The 12,678-nt window shown below is 46.8% G+C and overlaps 1 protein-coding gene across 7 annotated transcripts in view; it reads right to left on the bottom strand.

Annotated features, from left to right (window-relative positions):
• LOC118514330 (protein windpipe) overlaps positions 1-12,678 on the bottom strand; it is a 50,778-nt gene that overhangs the window by 13,961 nt on the left and 24,139 nt on the right. For 2 of the 7 annotated variants that reach the window (XM_036061131.1, XM_036061133.1), the window contains exons 2-3: positions 8,600-8,764; positions 4,729-6,077 (exon numbers count right to left, since the gene is read on the bottom strand). The gene's annotated coding sequence lies outside the window, so the exon portion shown is untranslated. Of the gene's footprint in view, positions 1-754; positions 777-4,728; positions 6,078-6,829; positions 6,847-6,885; positions 7,114-8,599; positions 8,765-12,678 lie in introns of those variants that run through there. The other 5 variants (XM_036061134.1, XM_036061129.1, XM_036061130.1 and 2 more) reach the window with 4 other exon arrangements.

The raw sequence follows: 12,678 nt of genomic DNA, 5'->3' as shown, positions 1-12,678 counted from the left end.
TCTTTCATTCATCCGTTCAACCCATTCGTCACACACACCGTGCGCGTTAAAGAGTTTTGCTTTATGCTGCACGACCTGAGACCGACAACACAAATCGGTTAGCAATCATAACACACAACCACACACTCCTTCTGTTGGCCTTCAAACACAACTTTAAAACAAACAAACACGCCTGCAAACCGTTCTACCGGACGGTTCCACTCAAATGCACCCGCGCCAGAGCGTTGGGTTCCGCACAGCGCGTCCTGGTGAGTCCGCTGACCACATAATGTGCACGAAGGAAAACAAAGCATAATGGAATGATTATGCTGCCGCAAATCTCTATCCCCAATCGCGTCAGCACGACAGCGGGCGTGATATGAACGCGCAGTGTTCTGTGGTGCGATTTCGTTTTCATTCCTACCTATGCTTCTGACGACCCGATACGGATCTTTCCCCACGAAGCAGTCGTCGCGGTTGTAACAACAGGCATGCATGCGAGGCATGCATAATAATAATCACCAGGTGCATTACAAATTATGATTGCAGCACCTGAGTGTACCTACTCCAGGAGAGGGATTGAAGGCAAAAAAGCAACTGGCAGAAAAAAATTGCTTGTTGAAAGCCTTTTTGGCACGTGGTTCTCGCGAACTTTAATCAGTCAGAATCGATTTTTTGCTTTTTTTGTTGGAGGCAGCACGTTGCACTTTGATCTGCCGGCCGACGTGGATAAGAAATGTCTTGTAATTGAAAATTACAAAATCCATTTACTCACGTTTAACTGCTCAGGTCTGATCGGTAATCAACGTGGGGTAGGAGTCGAAGGTACAAACAAGCTACCAGATTGAATATCTGAGTGGTGGAAAAGACTGGTTAGAAACGGAGAATAACTTGACAGCTAGCATTTTAAGCTACTAATGAACCTGAGATATCCCTTGGCTAAGATCTTACCAACATCTTGTTTGTTTAGTTATCTTTAAATGTATTTTAACCATTTATTTTATTCTTCAAGAGTGTTGGTTACTTTTTACTGATGTCCCTTCACAAAATATGTACAAATTATGTCCTGATATTGCTTCTGAAGTGAGAGCTGTGGTTATTACTTCTTATCAAAATCCTTAAACTGTCTCTCTACCTTTTGTCGCTCCATCTTGAATGGCGCCCATGTCTTACCAGTTCTAACATGATATCTTCGATCACTTGCCCGTAATGCAATCCCCCGCCAGTGTAATTGCATCAATCAAAGATCCTTTACCCACGTCGGACAAACTGTTCACTTCCACTCCAGCTAACACATAGCAGAGCTGTCCTATGCAATGTTGCAACTGGGTATCAGATTACGCTCAAAACCACTGAATCGCTCGCTGTTCGAAACATTCACAAAACAGCACTCCAACAGTCAACGTGTCCGTTGCTGTTGGTGGTTAATGCTGTGGTTTCGGCGATGGCAGCGGAAGTCTCTCATGAGCGTATGCTAAGTATGTGTCTGATAATTTACATGTCAAAGTGTCGGCCTGCTGACCGAGAACGAGGAAACCAATCAAGAACGATGCATAGGACAGAATGATTCGTACTTTTCGCTCTCTGTTTTGCACAAAGTATTGCGCTTGATAAGAGCGGGGGTTGAACAAACCCAACTGATGCATCGTTTATTCGAAGATTGTCTTACTATTAAGGCTAGTTCTTGTGGTGCTTTATTCGACATCTCCTCAAGCTCTACGCTTAATAGGTCAGCCAGTTTCCTCCCCTCTCTGGCTACTAACTGTATGCGACCACCATCCCTGACGGTTATGTTGCTTCTCCGACAATCGACAGGAAATAGTCAACATCTTCGCCAGCATACCGTACTTTCTACAAATCTCTACCCCACACACCGACCAACAATTCAACTGTCTGATGTACATTCCTGTTTGCTGATTAATCGACAACTTTCATCAGCGCTCCAAGACGCTTTCCCAGGAAATGCGAGTGACAACTGGGAAGGCCCGGCGCACCATTCCCCATTCCCCTTCCCGCATGCACATCCGTTCGGCTGGTGCCATTGACCACGAGACCCGATAAGCTTCCCAGCATTGCTCAATGCAATGACCAAAAATGAAAATCTCGCAGGGCTAGCGTTACCCGGCGTACGAAGTAACGCATAGCTTATCAAGGTCGTTGATCGTCATCATCGCCGTAGGTCGCCGTGCATCACCTATATGGGGCGGGCGAACATTTTGTCCATCCATCATCACTCAACTTCGCTAGACCTGAACGTCATTCCCATGAGCGGTTGCTGCTGCCGTGCGTCCCCGTGCACTTCGTGTCCTTTTTTTTCTCGTTACACGAGAAAACTCACCATTGCCATATCGTATTGCTAATTACTCGTCTGACCCTCAAACCCTCGGAGGGTTTCCCTTCCTGCACCGTGTACGAGGTACACCGAACCAACGCTAACGATATCTCCAATAGGAACCGATATCAATTGTGGCTTACGCATTTGGAAATGTTTCTTTTTCGTGGAAAAAAGGCAGAATGTCAGCTGATAACAACTAACCACAGTTTCGGACGAAACATGTGTTAAACCGAGATAAAATATGTATGATCCAAGTGTTTACCACATGGAGAAGCTATGTTTCAACAACACCCTCCAACTCCATTTCTCGCCATTTGCTGTAGTTTTTTATTTCTCCTATCATAATAAATTTGTTGCACTGCTGTTGTGCAGCTTAAGACCTTCGGTGTATTAACGTAGGCACTACATGATCATTCGTCTTTACGGCCCTGTTGCGCCGGAGCGCATCGATTGTTACCCTGCTCATGGTCAGAAGAAGAGTGCATGATAAACCCAGGTGTTGGATGACCTTAACTCATCACCACAACGCTCCCAATAAAACGCTCTAAGGTCGATGTGAAATTATGGGTGCTGCTGTTATGGTGTGTTGCCGCTATTCACCAGCAATCGCCTAGCAAATCTCCATATCGGTATGGTAAAAGGGTCATAACCTACGAATGTTTATGGACCCACCCGATTCGCTGCCACCACGCTGACCCGCGATGAATCAGATGTTGTGCTCATTGTGCCCAATGTGGCCGTACTTTCGACACCAGCTATAGAAATGTGATCGTGAGCTAAACGCTCAAGGTTCAAGCAACAAAAAAAGCAACCAAGAATATACCTTATAAACTTGAACAGTAGTTGCGCTCTCGGTTGATCTTGAAGAAGGATTTTACTGTCTCGATCGCCTTATGAATTGTGAAGATCAACGACAACCTGAACTTGGCGACCTTCCTGGGTAGATATCCAGGTGGGGAAATCCCGGAAACACTTCCTCATTATTGTTTACGTTTTGGGACAACATTGCTCAGGTACTGTCGATGAGATGCTTTGTCCATTGCAAAGCTACCATTGCAAATTCCATTAAAGTGTTAAGCTGCGCGGATAGCTTCTCAACGAGGGAGGTAAGCAACTTAACACTGAACTTTTAGCCACTACTTGAAAGCACTCGATTCATGTGACTTTGTTGTGCCTGTCAGTTCTATAAATCGCTATTAGCCTTTGTTAAGTACTCTCTACAAAAGAGAACCTGCAACAAAGAAAGTATTGCAGCGCACTACTATCAAGCTCTTTTATACTGCGTAATATTCTGGGCTCATCTTTAAAAGTGATCTGATAATGACTAAAAGTCCCCCCCCCCCTTTGTGCCGGTTGACAGCAGCCCCTTAATCCCAGTTCCCATTTACCACTGTGACTCACGGGGAAACGTCTCCGTCACCGTTCTGTTGGTGTGTCAATCGAACAGACGTAATGGAAATCGATTAGTTAAGTCATCAGCTGCCCACAGAACTCTTCTACGAAGCTGGGTGGGTCTTTCCTGCCCGTAAGATGACGCTGCGCACAGGACTTTGACGCTCACCGCTACTTCCGAAGATTTCTTAGCCAGCGTAACTCCGATCGAACGATTACACAAGTGCAAGTGTTGTAGTCGGCAAACTATTGGGTGCGACAAACTACCGTCACCCAGTGCGACCCTTAAACACTAACGTGGCTGACGTGTTAATGGGGTGCGCAAATGACAGCCCCCCACAGCTACAGCACCGTACGTCGTCCGGTCGATGGATTGATTGTGGATTGATGGATGGCATTTTTTGTTATAGAAGATGCAACCGGACATCGAAATTGTAGCCGTGTGCCGCGTTTGATGATGACTCTACTGTACGTCCTGACCCCTTGCAATCAATCGCCATTAGTGGCGAACGGTGGTCAACGGAGGGTGATCAGGCAGCGTTACTTGCTGGTCAGATTGCCCGGGACACCGCCAAAGAGCGAGAGACACAATTTTCAAATTGAAAAACAACCTCTCGCCCAGTCCTCGTACCTAATTGATTGCTGATAAGCTGTTATCGGTACGTATTGCGGTTAGGTAAGTCGGCACGGACGACCGGGACAGCGCTAAAATGTTTAAACAATTCCCGAGAGTTGCGAGGATGCACTCTCGGGATGAGCGTGTTGCCAAGCTACGGAGATGCCACATGGTCGGACCCGGTGGACACGCTGGGACTTGATTTGATGCTCCAGAAATAGCAACAGCCATACATCAATAAACGCACTGCAAGCTACAAACATTATTTGTCGTGTTTTACTAACATCCCAAAATCTCTCTCGTTGGTGTACTAAGATTTATAGCGCATCATAAATTAGCCGGAAAGCATTTTCGATACTAATTTCAAACATTTCCCAACTCAAACATGTCACCGTGCCCAACTTACCTTCGAATATAGCTAACTTAGACGTTCCTCTCTCGCTCTAGATGAACAGCAGCAAGCAGTAGAAGCTGCAGCGATGATAGTACCTCACCCAGATTCTTTACGCACCACACCGACAATTGATGATCTTTAAATTCTTCGAGGTTTAAAAAAAGGAAAACTGCTGCTGCTGCAGTCGCGTGTCACACAATCCACGATGGTGTCTCTTTGATTTTGGCTTCCTCGAAATGTCTTCCTCGTCCGCTGCTGAGGTTGAACAGCCCTTCAATAGATGAAGGCCACGGGGACGATGTGTTTATTTTATTTTCGGAGGAAAAACACGCGTCAGGACAATACACCGTGGGGGGAAACTGATTCTAGCAGGTTGGGGAAAAATAAAATCACCTCTCACACACACACGTTCGCAACAAACCGTTTACAATTGATTGATCGAACACTTCACTTGGGATGCTTCGGATGGCAACTAACACTGCTTCCAGTGACTCATGTGTCAGCAGTCACACCGGCTATGGTACATCCCGTTCCAGCTGTAAACGATCCGGCCGCTGTACATCTTGACGGGTAGGTAGAAGATGCTTCACTTAAGGAAGCGTTCCTCGGCAGGTTTTCGGAAGATGTGTATGCACCAAATGGAAGCACCCTAATAAGAGTGATCCACACGCGTTTCACACTCTGCCACGATCTTATGTCACAATTCGTACTGCACTTAATCACACACACACACACACGCCGTGGGACTTTTCACCCCCCAAAAAAAAACTCACGCAGATCCACGGTTCCGTTCTGCACCGAAACCGAACCGACGTGTCGGACCGATTGTGCAATCGGGGAAAGATTGATTTCTTGATCACTTTCCACTGCGCTCCAACTGCCTGTCACTACACACACACACACGCCGGTTTACTAGATGTGATGTTTCCGAAACCGTTGCAACGTCACTTCCACCGTGGCCTACTTTGGTGTTGTGGTGGGTGCCTCGATTTTCCTTCCTATTTCTGTTGTTGCTTCGTTTCGTTTTCGCCAACCGCGCTGCCTATTTTCACTTCACTTTTCCACACAATTTTGCTGTTGCTCTTGTTGTACACTTTTCTTCGTTTCTTCTCGCTCACTTTATATCGAATTGTTGGTGGCACGTTTTAAATTTTCCTTATTTTATTCGTTGAGTTTTTTCCTGGTGTTTGTTCTCTATTTTCTTTCCCGTTTTTGGGGGTTTGTTATGCCTTCGGATTTAGCACCGGCTGGGTTGGGGGTTTCGTTTGTGTACGTGTACGTTTTGTTTCTGTGGTTTCATACGAACATCGGTGTATGAAGGAAAGAAAAACTACTCCCCGTTTACTAGCACTGCAGTAACTCTGTACCGAGAAGAAAAAAAAAAGAGGGAAGAACATTAATATACGTAAAGAGCAAAACAGAAACCATCAAGCACTGGCGAAAAGTAGCTAAAACAGGTGGTAATTCAACAACGCAAAAGAGCAAATTGAACCAACCAAACATATCATCCGCAATGTAAAAAAAAAAGCAACAGCAAAAAATAAACCACCCGTAAATGGTGCACATTATTCGATTGCGTTCGGTTAAGAAGGAAAATAAGAACGGAGTTTTCCAACCGAGCTCGTGCCACTCGAGCTCACAAATTTGGCATTAACCAAGAGACACATAAACAAAAGAAGACTACAGTTAATTGGATGATACAAATTGCTTCGCTACCCCTGTGAGTTTGTGTCTGTGTGTGTGTGTGTGTTTGCGGGCGCGCATACTTTTTTATCATCCCCCACAAACCGGGGCCGTATATCCATCAACAAGGTAAAGCACATTTATCAAAGTGGGCCTGTGAAAAATGTTGCCGCTGGTGTAACCACGAAGAGTTGTGAAAGGTGACCTCCGTGTATATTTTTTTTGGGGAGGTTATATGTGTACAGCGCATCACCACATCAAGATACAGTAAGAGGGTGTTGATGATAACGAAAATTCCAGGCCTGAATTGGGTGGATGGGCGGTGAGATTACAAATAGATACACACGAGCTTCACCCCTTCTCATCAACAGACCACACACACACACACAAACATTAAATTAACCCCCTATGTATGACAGCTGTCAAGTACCACGTTTTCCGTATACTGATCACCCCGAACTATTCAAAACACTAGAACAATCTTACATTAACTTCACTGCCGCAGTGCCGTTCTAAACGTACAGTTGCCCCCCCAGAAAGGATAACTCGCACCGGTCCCGGAAACGGGCGAAAACAAAAAGGATTCGTTAATATCGGCTTCGTATTCGAAAAGCGCAATGCGTAACGGCGATAAGGGAAAAGTAACACACGCGGGCTCGTTACGTTACGCGCGTCGCGTTGCGCCAATCGTCGGAACTACACTGCGCGATCGTACCGGCATGGCGCGTTTAACCCTGCCACATTCGTTCGCACAAGCAAATGTGATTCGACCCCACCCCGTCCCTCCCTCCCACTCTCCCTCACGATTCCCCTTCCCTCCCCCCCCCCACTCCATCTCCCGCGCCAGCGGTGCGACAGTATGATGATGCGGTGTGATTAAATATACCCGATCCCGCCACCACGTACGCATCTATCGTACCGTCTCCACCATCGTCTGCGCGAGCCTATACTGCCCGCTGGTACGGCTCATATGTGGCTGTGTTTCTTACCAATTTTTTCGTAAGGTCTTGCGCACAACCGCAACGCACACCGTTTCGCGCGATTCGCCTCTGAAAGCGTTAAGAGGTTCAGTGGATTGTTTTTTTTTTGTAGTGTTTTCTTACTTTATTGCACCCTTACTTTACGTTTGGTTGCCGGTATTGGTGTGTGTGCGCGCTTACACTTAGTGCTAGAGCTCGGTGCGCTCATTACGAAACCGGTGACCCACAGTAACGGTGAAACAATCCTTCCCTCAAACCGGCCGCTTACATTCATTCATGCCGAAAGTTGCCAACTAGCCGAACTTCTCGATTCTGGACCTTTCGGATGCAGCAGATGCAGAGAAAGAGAGTTCATCATCAAGGCCATCCCTCAAATCAACCGCGGCAGGATCAACCTGATCTGTGCTACTGTGTGCTGGCGGCACACTGATAAAGCCCGCCAACTCTGGCCTTTCCTCACATAAACATTGGGCCATCCATGAGGCATGGTAATTTAAAAATAATTCTAATAACGATTCCACCCCATAACCGGACTAATTTATGAGTCTCCTGGGCGGGAACTTTATTGAATGTGAGCCGGGAGGTGAGCTTTCGTCACACTTTAAAAAAAAAAAAGAGCTGTCCATAAACTAAGCGTGCGAGATAAGAAAGTGTTAAAAATGTGCTCACCAACGAAATTGGTAGTGTGAGCTGATAACGGTGCGAGCTAGTTACACTTCCGGGTCCAGATATACACTATCAACCCCCCCCCCCCCTTGTCTTGAACGAGGCACCGACAGTAAACGGTTCTCAGCTTTAGTTACAACTATAGCCGCTCCCTTCCGAAAATCTTCTACCCTCACCGAGGCTCGTGGAACATGCAAACAAAGATGGACGGCGTTGTGTTATTTCGGAGGGTTTTCGTTATCACGTCAACGCTACTTTTGCGATAGCGCGCTAGGTACTGGTTGGTTGGTACACATACACATACATACAAGCGCCCACAGGGTGTGTCGGCGCACAGTTGGTCTGACCGTCCTGAGCTCACTAAAACACAGCCTGTAGCGATAGTACGATAAGATACCGGTGTGACATCGAGTGTGAGTGTAAATTTTCACAAACTTAAGCACCAGTCCGTCCGCTCGCTTCCCGCAATCCGTTGTCTAAATCCAATCCATCAGTAGACAGATGATCGTCTCCGACACACGGTAGCTGCCACCGTGTTGCCCCGTTCTTTTAACCTTTTAATTACGATCGTTCGTCGTTGGCGAATTTCACCGTTCGCAGCAACTGCACGACCAACCAGCAGCATGATTAGCACGAGATGTGGCACTCGGGCCACGTTGAACCCGTTCCGGCTGTAGATCGCAACCGGTGATACGATCCACGATGGAACTGCATCTCATCTGTGGAAAGAAAGCAGCAAGAAAAGAGGAATTCAATTAGTAAATTGCTCGCGAATGTGCAAACGATTAGTAGAACCGCGGGGCTATCTAAAACCAAGTGGACTGCGTCTGCTGCTGCTGCTGCTATGTAGACGCCCGGAATTCCCCTAATTGGATAGATACGGGGGTTTGAATCTCCTCATCGCTATGTGTTACTGATCTCCTGGGCCTTATAGCATAGCTCAGATTGAGAAAATTCCAACCTAACCGCAAAGATCTTCCCACAGATAACCTCAACACTGGTGGTTAACATTCATCAAATATCGTCCAGACGTGTTTCGTCCAGATTAGAGCGCGCTTTCGTGGCCCAACGATGATAACTGATGCTTTGATTGAATCAGACGCCAAATTTTGCAACAGTTTTCACCGTACAGGCGTGGCAGCAGAAGAAGACAAAAACAATCCTCCCTACATAAGTTGGCCATTTCGGTCCGCCGGAAGTTTGCCGAGTGTCATCGACGGTGGCACATTTCTTGGAACTTGGCCACGAAACGTTACTTCGTACATTCCGCCAGCAAACAACCGGTGTTACGTGTTATCAAGATACCCAAATACAAACAGCGTTGGGACAACGCGCAACTCCCCCCCTTCGACGAGAAGCATTTCGATCGGCAAAACTACACCGCTGCCCTGCCCTGCGCCTGGTGCGAGAATAAACGCGCAAATGTTTACATAATGGCACACTAATATTGCTGATAATGTGGACGAGGTGCAGACGGCTATCGGATGCGGTGGGGAGACGCGTGAAGGTACGGATGACATGCTGCTGATAATGGTTTTAGCTGCACTGCAGTTAAACTTCTCCCCAAAAAAAAAAGTTCGACTAAAATCAAAAATTATGTTCCAAGAATATCTTCCAACTGTCACTGACTGTACCCTCACTGACTCATTACAAATGGACCTCGAGCAATTACTGAAGTCCTTCACAACAATTATTATTTGGAAGCAAACCGTCCTTTAATTGAATAATTTGCTATCATTCTTAGCTCCCGTACTTCTTCGCGCCATAGCTCTCCAGAGACTTCCCATTAGGGATGCATTTCGCGAACTTCAAATGCAAATAAAAAAACCCCCTCTGCAGGATGAGAGCGAATATCCCATAAATATGCAAAACGACAGCTCAGTACCCGAAACGACAACGCGTTTCGCGGCTCACTGTCGACGGGCCGGGAATTGCCTTCCTGCGCCGGCTTGCTGACAGCTAAATTGTTTAATAATACTTGTCCGATTTCTCGTTCGCGGTGTGCGAGACAAATAAATTGACTCAACTTGCTGCTTGGCCATTCCTAGGATTCCGTCACCAGTACACCCACCGACGTACATTCTGGAACGCCTTCGCACAAGAAGGCGCTAGACACTGGTGGAGGTCGCGCGATCAGGGCAAAGAAAATAGAATATACGATGACAACGCGCCGGAGGGCGTTATCCTTGCAGTGTCCGAAAACTGCATATCCAATCCGCGAAGTGAGTTCACTCTGGCTACACTACCCTTGAACTACACACGGCAGCACAAGAAGAAACCACCATTCTCCCCATTTGCTGCTTGGTAGGATTTGCCTGACTCATGGTCGCACTCATTCAAGATCAGGACAAACAAGCGGTAAAGTGGAACAATTCGCACACACACACACACACGGCCGTACTATGTAAATAAGTGAATATTGCGAAACCCGCGAGGACAGACAGTTCAATTCACCAATTGACAGTCAATATGTACATATATTGCGACGGGACGAACAATTTGCCATCGGAAGAGCGCTCAAGAGCTAAATAAATTCATACGAACCAGTGTCGCCGCAGCGAGCAGGCGATGATCCGCCTGCTTTTTTGTTCGTGCTACCGCTACCGGTGCTGAAGTGGAGAATCTTCAAGCTCCAGTTCGCTGCCGAGAACCTGACATTTACAAACCGCGCGATTATTGACCGTCGCCAATTTGATTTGAAGATCGGACGGTGATGGTGATGTTGATGATGGTTTACGGCGTGAGGAATGTGCACTTAATGCACCCGATCGAACGGAAGAAGATAAGCGGCGATAGTGGATTGAGAGCTGTGACAAGATGACATCAACAGCATTGTGGGCTATATTTAATCCAAAATCTCTGTCTGTGTTGATCGAGAGTCTTTGGGCGGTGATGCTCAGTGACGTAAGGCACCTAGATACTCCCTATGCTTTGACCATACTTATATACTTCTTCTACAATATTGTGGACGATCCCTTCCAACTACTCTACCTTGCAGAAAGTGGCTATAGATGATCATTTTTCAACGATCACCACCGTATGTTCTGTACCTCACTATGTTAATTGTTCCCATCGAGACAACACACCGCGGAGAACTTGTTTCTGCAACCGGCACGACCTTTCGCAAACACTCGTGGCAAAATTAATTAGTTCACTGCCGCCATTTTTATCACCTTCTAAAGATAAACACGTGCAAGATTAAAGATGATCCTCGCGCTAACTGAAGCTGCTGTTACCTCCTGTGCTTTTGGGCATATTTTTCCACAAAGTATGCCAAAGACTTAAGCAGCAACAAAAATTCCACCCGCAAAGGACACAAAAGTCGTCATTCGCTAGGCAGTTCTGTTTGTCTGTAGAACAAACATGATGTAAACAAGTTGATAACGCGTACGGCACCACAATACAGCTCCGGCAAACATGATAATCACTTCCGAAAACGGCGAAGCAGCTTCGATGCGAGCGGAATCCTTTGATAGATATTTTGACAGATGAATGCATCGTTTCGGTTCTACTCCCCAGCCGCTCTACAGTACAGTTCGTGACAATTTGATTAAGCGTCCAACCTCACGATCGATCATGCGTGATCGATGATGCCCCCCGGAAATGGTGGGGTTGGGAGACAAAAGCGGAACCATTTCCACCCTTAACTCAATCAATCGGCTCTATTGTCGCGCTGCTTTGTGCCGGTGTGCGCCACCGGTACTAGATGGCGCTGCTGGCTGCACACCATAATTGGAGCAATTATTTACGGCACAGACGGCCACCCTAACTGGGTTGCAGCGATCGTCACCCGATCCCGATCGATCCAATCAATGAGCTGTCTTCTGATGAGCGCGTTCTGATTTGGTTGCGTGCCGATCGGACACGCATCATTATGATGCGCTGACAAACCCGAGCTCCGAGCGAGCGATAGTGCAATGGGGAATTAAAGCTCGCCATTCGCCTCGAATACACGCACGTAATTGTAGGTTAGTCAGTCAGTCAGTCAGCCAGCCAGTCCGGACGATAACAGCATGGAATGGAACGCCGAACACCGAAAGGTGATGACATCAGTGCATCATGTGCAGTGCACGACCACGACGCTTGGCAGGAAACGTCAAACCGAACTGCTTACTACATTTTGATACAGTCAACTTTTGCAACCTTCCCTTTTGAAGTGTACCAGGGAAAATCGAAAAGTCAGCTGCATTCAATCAACGTTTATTATTAAACAATGCCGAAAAAATCGCGTGATCGTGATTGTAAAGAAGCGTAAGGCCCAAACAAAAAAGCTGTTGGTGCCTCACTGGCTACCACCTCACTGGCTACCATCGGCAGTTACGCTGCTTCTACCTCTGGCCGCACTTTTCCGTGCTGTCATCACATTCGAAGCAATCGAATGGTAGCCAGCGAGGAAAACTATTCCGGGGCTTTGACCGAAGTTACCCCACCCGAGGAGAAACCCGGAGAAAAACAAAGCAGAGGGTGCTATAGAGGGAGCGCGGTAACCAGATTGAGGCCAAAAATGGTACGATTCGGAAGCGAATCGAACGTATACCGGTTCTGTTTTACGAGCTGGCAATGTTTTCCTTTTCGCTTTTTTTTCGCGTTTTCAAAACGCAATTGCCCGATTTTGCTTTATTCTTTAAGTGAT

The sequence above is a fragment of the Anopheles stephensi genome, chromosome 3 (assembly GCF_013141755.1).
Source record: "Anopheles stephensi strain Indian chromosome 3, UCI_ANSTEP_V1.0, whole genome shotgun sequence".
Taxonomy (NCBI): Eukaryota; Metazoa; Arthropoda; class Insecta; order Diptera; family Culicidae; genus Anopheles; species Anopheles stephensi.
The sequence above is the reverse complement of the archived record's forward strand: the minus strand, read 5'-3'. Positions and strand labels throughout refer to the sequence as shown.